General features: G+C 35.7%; 1 pseudogene; it reads left to right on the forward strand.

Annotated features, from left to right (window-relative positions):
- Positions 1 to 279: 279 nt before the first annotated feature.
- LOC104860673 lies at positions 280 to 785 on the forward strand (annotated as a pseudogene).
- Positions 786 to 10,777: the final 9,992 nt, after the last annotated feature.

Genomic DNA, 10,777 nt, shown 5'->3' on the forward strand with positions numbered 1-10,777 from the left:
AAAAATAACCACCCTCTGCAACAAGTAAGAATCACTACTTACAAAATTATTAATAGAAATGGTGAAAAATCGAAAGCTACAGATCTCAGGTACCGCTTCCTCGCACGGTCTCGGTCTCCTTCCGGTTTTCGACGCTTCTCTGAGACCCGGCTTCCGGTGCCTCCCTCGCCCCCCTGACCCGCCCCCCGCTCCCCAAGCCCGCCCTGCGCGACCTCTGGTTGGCTCAGAAGGGCTGTGTCTGAGCGCCTGGGAGCCTAGGGGCTTCCAGTCTTGGCGGGATCAGAGCACACGCGGACATCGAGGGCCGGAACAGCATGGACGGTGGCGCTGAAGCGGATCAATGAGGAACTTAGATTCGGTACGTGACCCTCCCGCACAGTGTTCTGCAGGTCCGGTTGGGGATGACGTGTTCCATTGGCAAGCCACAATTTTGGGACCTAATGATAGCCCATATCAAAGTTGTGCATTCTTTTTGACAATTTATTTTCCTCCAGACCACCCCTTCAAACCAGCTAAGGTTGCATTTACAACAAGAATTTATCATCCAAATGTAAACAATAATGGCAGCATTTGTCTCAATATTCTAAGATCACAGTGGTCTCCTGCTTTACTATTTCTAAAGTTCTTTTATCCATTTGTTCACTGCTATGTGATCCAAACCCACATGACCCCCTATTGCACGGATTTATAAAGCAGGCAGAGACAAGTACAACAGAATAGCTCGAGAATGGACTCAGAAGTATGCCATATGATGCTACCTTAAAATCCTAACAGCCTGCATTATAGCTGGAATAAAGTTTAAATTGCTGTTCCTTTTTTGATTTTCTTATCCAGCTGCTCCCCTATCAGACCTCATCTTTTTTAATTCTACTTTTTGTTTAGTTCCCTCCATTCATTCACATGCTCATCTGAGAAGACTTAAATTCTTCCAGCTTTGGACAGTAACTGCTTTTAGAAAGTAGTTACAGGAGAACAGTGGCCCAAGATTCAGCATTTTCAAAACACTTAAGCATGTGTACTGTGTGGCCAGTGTCTTAACTGTAACTTGGTTATGAGACTTAAGCCATTCCTCTCACTCTAACTGCCGCAGAAGCCAGCTGAGGGCGGGGTGGAGATGGATGCTCAGTTGTCACTGCAAGGAAGCAGCATTATTCTCGCAGCATCCATTCTTGTTAAGCCTTCCACTGTTAGAGATTTGAGGTTACGTGATATACTTTACGCTCATAACTGATGTGGCTGGAGAATTGGTATTGGAATTTATAGCACTGGCAGAACATAAAATGTGATGTATTTTATGTATGTCAATCAAGGAATGACCTGTTATTGTTCTACACAGAATGAAAACTGGGACTCAAACACTCTTTGTATTCCAAAATAGGATCTCAAAACATTTTGTAGTTTTCATTTGAATTATTAGGAGGCCTGGAGCTATTAGTTAATCTATCTTCCAATACACTGTTTAATACAGCACTGAGTAAATGATGCAAGTTGTCAATGGATGAATGATCAACTAATAGCTCTGCGAGTAACTGATTTATTTTTCTTCAACAAAGTTGCATAAACCAAAAAAAAAAAAAAAAAAAAAAGATTTCAGGTGCAGATGATGGAAGTTGCCTTTAAAAAAAAAATGATAGAGAACTACTAAAGGTGAAACGATACCACAGAAAAAATATATTAGAGAAAGTAAGGAAAAAGCAAGTGTAAGTGAGAAAAAAAATAAATCATGTTAGATGTTGCAAAGTAAAGCAAGTTTGCAGAGATTTTAACAAAAGGTGGAGGAAAGCGGTTGTGGGAGGGAAATGGATGGAAGAGTGGGGGAAAAAGAATTGAAGGGGAAAAAAAAAGAAATAGAGCTTTTGCAAATGGGAAGGGGACCAAGCAGTGGAAGGGGCAAGGAAGGGTGGGAGGGGTAGGGAATGAAAAAGAGATGTACATATATCAACTGCCCACAATAAGTGTAATCATTATTTCTGCAAACATACACTAATAAAAATTTAAAAGAAAAAATAACTGGATGAAGAAACTACTAGAAATCTTAATTTTCTGTTAAATCATAAAATGAGTTGCATTTTGAATATTCACAGGATTTAATATTATGTGTAATTGTGTATTTTATACAATATATAAAATGTATATTCGTAGGGCTTTGCCGTGCCAGACCTTAAAATGCATTGTAAAGCTTTGAACATTGTTAAAGTATACAAAGTGGCCTCAGACTCAGTGGCAGTAGGTCTTGGCCTCTCCATGTGGTGGAAGGGCTCTTGAAGAAACATAGTATTGGCCACATTTCTTTCACAGGAGATAAAGAAGAGTTCCTGGATCACTACCTGAGTAGGCAGTGTAGGAATACCTGCAGAATTCTAGTGTGTGAAAAACTGTCAGACTTTATGTACAGCTCTGGGAACGTTATACAGCTTACTTTCTTTCCTTATCTGCTCTTTATGGGTTTCCACTACTCCCAAATACTCACAGTGAGAGATAGTTCTCACTGGCTTAAAACTGCATTAGATTCATGTAAGTCAGGGACAGGGGGAGGCTAAATACTGAGTGGGATCAAACTACTTTATTTTTCCTCAAAATTAAAGTATTTTCCTAGGTTGTGTAAACAGCTACTAAATTATCTTTTGATGGTACGGAGTCAATAATTACCCACTATTCACCACTTTATCATTATTTTTGGATCTGTGGTAGGCACATTCAGTCCAAGTATGCCCACCCCACACAAGCTGCACAGGTATAATAAATGCTCAGGGATCAATTATTCTCTAAATGTATGTGCTGTGGTTTCCTCTAACAAACTTTGTCTCATATTTCACAACACCATGGTACTTATATGTATGTCTCCTATGCCACGCTCAAAACCATATTTTTTAAATAACCTATAGAAAACTACAGAAGATAACTGAGGGTGCAGCTGGAGAAACTTAAAGACAACCAGAGAGCAACTATAGTCAACATACTAAATGCTGCCAAAATGAGAAATGGTACCTGTTGCACCTTACTTACAGTTTACAAAGATCCATCACGTTCCTCTCAGAATCCCTATAACAATACCATTTTATTTATGTACGAACCTCAGAGATTAAATAGCTTGACCAAGAAGAAACTAACAACTGGTTAATCTGTGACATAAATTTCAACTCTCCTGTACTCTCCAACGGTATTTTCTCGGTAGTATCTCATCTAAACAATATTTTATGTAATTTCTAATTATTCAATGATGGGCTCAGAATTTTTAAAGAATCAGATTTTTTTTTTGGATGTAAGGAGCTTTCCCCCCTCCCCCGGTACTGGGGATCCAACTCAGGACCTTGCATGTGAAAGGCAGGTGGCAGAATCACTGAGCTAAATCCCCATCCCCTATAAGGAGCTTTTTGACTGCTAAGATTATCCAACTATCTAACTGGCCACAACAAGAAATGATGTGTAGAAATGGCCTGGCTTAGGCTAGACAGCCATCTGTTAAGAAACATACTGGACTCGACAACCTTAAAGATCTTTGCTACCTCAGGCCATTCCACAACTCTGTACTGACAATGACGCTGTTTCAGCCTATTGCCAAGGAACACATTTATTGTTTTTCCTGCCTGTCACACACAGCAATTTGATAATTATCATTTTCCTCATGTGCCATGTCAAATTTATATCATAATGTCAAATTTCCAATGTGCATACCCAAAATTTCTTACCTTTATAACATTCCTAACTGTCCTGAAAAGGTTACACTTTTTTTGTTGTTTTTGTTATCAGGGATTGAACTCGGTCCCTCATGCTTGCAAGGCAGGCTGTGGAACCATGGAGCTAAATCCCCAGCCATCAAATTTCATTTTAAAAGATGTGAAAATAAAATTATTTTGATGAATGACACCCTAAAGAAATATCCCTAATTCCTTACACTTTCTGTTGCTTTCTAGCTTCACAATCTACCACTGCCTGCCAGATTAAGAGAGGGACTCCTTTGTTTGACTATTCATTCTTCACACTCACTGAATCTGTGTGCAAAGCATTTTTCTAGGCTGAGAAACTACTAGGTGTGATTTAGAACCTTACTAGCAATCAGGGTGGCTGAGCACAAGAACCAACTCATATCATTTAACATCTACTTATCAAGCAACTAGTAATCTAGTTCAGGTCTATCACCAAAGATAACAGAGCTGGTTTTCAAGCCAGATAAAGTGACCTAGACTAGGAGGAACATGATTCACTTTATCTTATTTTTTTGGCTATAAACCAAATGAAACCCACCACTTTACACAAAGTACTCAGTGTCAAACATATAGAATACAGGCAGAAACATATGCACAGAGTGATTTTTAATACAAAATATGTCATACTTAGCTTGACTCGGGCCTATGTTAAAATTTCATAAATAAAATACAACATAAATACTTTTAATTTTTACAGCTAACTTGTTATATAGTAATTTTCAAGACAGTAATATTTACTAATCCTCCAGCACAGTAACAACCACCCTCATATCTCTCTAACTGTATACACAGTCTACACATAGTCATTACCCATTCTAGATTACTTACACTTTTAAAGTTAAGCATTTACTTTTGAAGTTAAGCATTTACTGTCCTATAGTGAAGTCGCAGAACTGGCTGAGTCAGTATTTACAAATAATGAATTATTTTGAATTATTGAATAATTTTGACTTTTGAATTATTCAAAATTAAAAACTTCAGAATGTTTGCCATTTGTTAAATAAGACTTAAGGTCTAAAAACTAATCTTACGGGTTACTGATTTACTTACATGAAAATTTAAAAGCAAAATATTATCAATCAGTATTTTTTATCCTACCCTTTGTTATTAGTGATAATAACTTCAAACTTCAGTTTACCAAATACTTACATAAAGAATCTTTCTTGAGCTGGTTGAGGGTAAGACTAGGAATGCATTATTATTATTATTCCTACTTTATTGGAAAAAATTGCATTTAAAAAACTTAACTAAATCATTTGTGGTCAAAAGCTGTTTAGTACTCAATTCACTGCTTTCACCTGAAGTTTCCCTTTCAGAAGTCCGCAGTACTTTTCATAGACCAGCTCATGTTTAGGAGTCTTGTGAGTAGTTTAAAGTGCTCCATCAAGGAAGTGGCCAACAGCACAGCCAATTTATGTTATTAAATTTTAGCAGGTAATGAAAAATGTTCTTTCCGTAGTTTATCCTCAGTTCCCTAGTTTATCATCCTTTTGATCACACTTTCCCTTTAAGAGCTCTGTTGTGTTACTACTGTTATCCAAATAAATAACAAATGACTTACTATTTTGTAGTTTGCTGATGATTCAATACTTTGCTATATATGAGGATAAACGTATTAGGGACTCAGAATACTTCTTCATCGGTATGACTCACTCAGATCAAAACTGAGAAAATAATTAATTGAAGCACTATAATAATTTCTATAAGACCCTCTCATTTCATTTTATTTTAGAATTTAGCCTGTATCTATGGAAGTGAACTTTTTATTAAGGGTTATGTTAGTTTTTTGGTATGTCAGAAAATATTTTTGTATTATTTCTTTTAAAATAATATCCTGAAAAAATAAAATAAAATAACATCCTGCATGGTACAAAGGGCTAATACCACCCAAGTTGTGAAAAATGTCTTGAGATCTAAATACTTAAGAACTAAGAACTGAAGTTGGTGCTCATTTTCAGTTTTTATAAATTTAAAGTCATCAGACTTACTACTAAACACTGTTTAAAAAGCAAACTTAATTGTAGACACACAAGTGGTGAATCAAATACCTTATTTTCTCCAAATGTTCCACTGTAGAAATAGTAAAAAAGAGAACAAAATAAACTACAATGGTACAAACTAGTAAAATAAAAATAGCACTTCTATACAAACTTCAAATTAGTTTGATTCCAGAGAGGAGGGGAGCAAGTCCAAATAATCACTTGTGGTACATAATTACAGCTGTTTACCAAATATTTCTGGCTCCCTCCTTTTGGACACATGGTAAGAACGAACATTTTCCCCTCTTTGAATTATGGGATGACTTATCAATTGCTTGTCCAGTGCAATGTATGTTTTTCTGTCTGTTAAAGCACCATGCAAGCATATGTCACAATGAAGCTTCTAACAATCTAGTTTTGTCTGCAGAGAAAACTAATAGTGTGCACTGGAGCTGGAACCTGAATGAAAAATAAACTACCTGTTTAAACAATAAACTAATTAAAATAGTTCCATGTTTCAGAAGTTTTACTGCAAACTAAGAAAAAAAAAAGCTAAACCTAAAAAGAATCTAATCATGGTGATTTATGATAGTATTCTGAGAAATTATAACTTTCAAATTAGTACTAAAAAGCACATTTTTAAATTATAAAAGATTCTCTGGCCGAGCGTGGTGGTACACGCCTGTAATCCCAGAACTCAGGAGGCTGAGGCAGGAGGATCGCTGTGAATTCGAGACCAACCTGGGCTACATAGTGAGTTCCAGTTCAGTCTCAACTACATAGTGAGACCCTGTCTCAAAAAAAGCAAAAAAAAATAAAAAAGATTCTCTGTCACTTTGGAATATGTGGGACACTATTTGATTTCTCCATTCCAAAATGGAAGTGAGTTTCTTAAAAGTAATTATTTTTCAAGGTGATTTGTTCTCACGAATGTCTCACAATAATATTCATTTCTTTAATTAACTGTAATAACTGCCAGGTACCACAGCCTATACATTACTTACTAATAAATAAAGACAAAGGAAAAGAGGCATTTCATGGAGCGCTTGTCACATGCCAAGAAACAGAGTACTTTAAGGAAGATACAACGCAGCAAAGTCATTTCTTTTTAAAGCGTGTAAGTCAAGGTAAATGGTAAAACACAGTGATTCTTAAGCCCTTACGTTTCCAAAAGATCCTACTTTAAGTGGATGAAAAATTATTCTGAATATGCTGGGATATCTGAAATTTTGTCTGCCCCTTTCATTTCAAGTTCATAATTTATAAATTTTTTTATGTTATAATGTTTTTAATTTACAATATCATTAATAAAATAGATATTTGTCTACAAATAATTTAAAATTTTACTTTTGAAATATATGTGCTTCCAGGCTTAAAACTATCAATTCAAAGTAGAAGAATTTAATTTACTTTAAAAATTATTTTAAAACTCATACAAATTTTATAAGTCAGTCAGAGAAACTTCAGTTTGAATTATGTCTTTGGGAAATAACACCTTTTCTGAAAGGCTCTAGTCAGAGTTTCTTACAAGAATCTATTTCTCTGTTGTTATATAAAGTACCGTACTTTTCACAGGTCTCCACAGTGTAGGAGACAATCAGTTCAGGGTACTGGGGAAAATGTTCCTTCCCTCCTCGTGCTGTATCTGAGGGGTGACATGGAGCTCAGTCGTGTAACCCCATCATTCTCTCAGTGCCTCTCTCTTGCCAAGAAAGCAAGAGTGGCTCAGTCTGTTGGTCAAAATAGGCCTTTCTTTCGTTCTCATTTTATTTTAGAATCAGGTGGGCAAGAAAAATAATGTATTGGGCTTCTCAAGAAACACTGCCTCCCCATCCTAATTAAAACATCCAACGGGACTTGTCAATGGCAAGATTCAAATGAGTTTGAAAAGTTGTCATGTTGTTATCCTCTATATAACCCAGATTTAGCACAAACATTTTGTAAAAATCTTACACAGTTTGGTGTGGAGACTAAACCCATCTGGGTAGAACACTCTTGCAAGTCTAGAACAGATCGCTGAAGCACTGGGCATGTACTCTAACAACAGGAAACTGCCAGGGTGCTGATCCTTTCCACCCTCAAGCTAGCAAAGGGAGCCTACGACACCCAGAGCCACCAGGCCAGTCATTACTATCCACAAGTTCATCCCAAGTGCTCTCCAAACGCCACTGCTTTCACTTTTGCTGTGGTCTGAGTAAAGCAGGGTGCACTACTACAGAATTAGCAGTTGAATATGAAAAAGCTAACTGATAGCTTAGTTATTTGCCAGTGACATGGCAAGTCCTTATTCAGGATTCATGGGCTACAGATATAAAGAGATCAACTACTACAGATTAAGTTTTGCCATTTCAATAGTTTGCAAAGAAAGAAATACACTCACAAATTTTCCCTGTCTCAAAACAGGTAAATCTCACTTAGGCCTCACTGTGCACTATGAGAAAATCAAGAAACTGGCTTGGGAGAACCGCTAGAGATGCAAGCCAAGGGCAAACAGTTCACCTCAATTGACAGAAGAAATTTTTTCTAGGCAGACATTTGTCTCTGCTTATTAGCATCACCTCTACTTGGATTGAAAATATGTAAATATGAAATAAGTTTCATAAAATAATAAAACCGAGCTCATCAGCTAGGCTTTAAAAAAACTGAGAAATTGTTAGCAACCAACTTTATATTATTTCTTTGTGGCAAAAAAAAAAGGATAAGTCTCCATGACTACACACCTCATCATAAACTTGTCATAGGATCTTGATTTAATATTCTTAGGCCTCTGTTATTGTAACGCTTATTTGAAGGTTACTGAACCAGTACTGTCACAGGGATACAGGAAAGGGCAGAGAGATAGACAGAGGAGAGAAATACTTTCAAAGAACATAACAAATATGTTAAATAACAACCATTCTGATCATGTATATAATGAGATATGTCTGCCCAGTTACTAAAAACTAGTGCATTTGGGGTTCCTGCCAATCATAGAAAAATTGTACTCTATATGATATATCAAAGTATAAAAGGCATTAAGAAAATGAACATGGAGCAATTTACAGATCACAATCTAAACTAATAAACTTTCATTTCATTTAATATAGAGAAGGCTTCAAATTATGTTTCATACTGAGATCTGTGCAGAAGCTGAGGCTGGTAAGAAGGACTTTGCTCCCTGCAACTCTCTACACATGTCTGCCAGAGTCCAGGAATAACCCGCGATAGCCTAGGAGTTAAAAACAGCTTCTGGAAACCACCCATCTATGCTTAATCCAGGAAAAGTTGCTTAATCTTTCATTTCTTCAGATAACATGAGAAAAATAATGCTCACCCAAATATTTGCTTTTAAAAGTGTAGGCATGAAAAGCATTGAAAAGAGTGCCTGGCCTGTACTTTAAAAAGTACTTGGCCTATAGTAAGCTCTACATAGGTTAGCTGTATTTATTATTCAGCATTACTACAGTTCCCCTGATCTCCATTAACTCCATACATTGATTGTTAGCCACATTAAGCTTTTTTTAAAGCTTCACTAATTAAAAGCTAAAATTATTTTTTAAAAAAATTAACTGATGCTCACATTTTATTCAGATTGCCATGGTTTTTACCGCATATCATCTTTGCTTCCAGGGTACCCCATTACAATCATGTCCTTCCATATCCTTAGGCTCTTCTTGGCAGTGGCATCTTCTCATACTTTGTTTATGTTGACCTTGAAAATTTTGAGGAGTACTGGTAAGATGTTGAGGTCCATCAACTGAAAGCTGTTGTTTTTCTGCTTATTAGAATATGAGGAAAGTAGGTTCCAGGAGAGAGGACCACAGAGGGAATACACTATGAATATTAAGATTAACATTGACCTTCCTGATCTTATTCATGAATTTAAAGGTTGATATTGGCTTTAATGATGTTGTTGAGGAAGGTCACAAAGAAGTTACCAGGCTACATTCAAAGAGTAGAAAGCTATGTTCTACTTTACTTGGAATCCTATGTAAAGAAAATGTCTATCCATTCTTGAATATTTATTTACATATTTGCTATACTTCATTTTTTGAGGGATCTCTGTTTTGTTCTTTTTTGTTTGTTTGTTTAAATACAACAGTATTAGAAACCAAGATATAGGCTTGTTGCTTTTAAGCTCTCAGTTGTCGGAGGAAGGAAATGTATATGTATATATTAATCCAAGCATATATGCGTACTGATAAATATTTCCATATGTATGTATCGATATTATGCTGAACTGAGATTTTTATTGAACTAGAGTTAATGTCCCCAACTCTAACCAGCACCACATGGGCTGGTCCCCTTGATAATCAAATTTTTGATCAACACCTTCTCTCACTAATCAGAAATGAAATACTTTTCACTAAAACTTCTTAAAATTTTCCATGTAAAACTGAACTTTTATAACTAAATTTCAGTCAGTACAACAAATAAAATTGAATGAAGCTCAAAAAATTTAGAATGTAATGTGTGTCCAACAGTGCAACCAAAACTATCTTTCCATTACTGGTCTTCATGAGTACCTCACTAACTCAATTTTCTTGAAAATGTATCTCTATGCTCATCTAAAACTAGGTAAATAAAATATTACTTACTTTGTCATTTTACTCATCACAAATATCTAAAACTACATTTACTAGTACTTGAAGCAAGTAAGCCCAATAAACTAATTCTCTCTATACTTAAATGTTACTTGGAGTTCTTTACTCACAGATTCACAGCACAATAATGAACTCAATGTTTGCAAAATACTCCTTCAACTCATTTAGTCTTTGTCCTTACTTTTAAAATATACATAATGCCATCTGCTGTCCTCCTTAGGACAAACATATGTCTATGACAAAAAGGAAAAAGGTGTGAAAGCATATACTTCAGTAAAAAAATACTAAATAATTCAAATTATGTTCATAATTTTTAGAATATATCTTGCTGAAAGGCAAAATCATAAAACTCACTGTTTTTCAAAAGCTATTTTATTGTAAAACCAAGAATTTAAAATTCATAAATGAGGTCCATATCCCTGACCATTTAGCAAACATCAGTTAGTGGTTGAGATTTTAAGATGATAGCCTTATACAATCTTTAACAAATTACAGTATCTTTAATTCA

The sequence above is a fragment of the Fukomys damarensis genome, unplaced genomic scaffold (assembly GCF_012274545.1).
Source record: "Fukomys damarensis isolate Sample0158 unplaced genomic scaffold, DMR_v1.0_HiC HiC_scaffold_4, whole genome shotgun sequence".
Taxonomy (NCBI): Eukaryota; Metazoa; Chordata; class Mammalia; order Rodentia; family Bathyergidae; genus Fukomys; species Fukomys damarensis.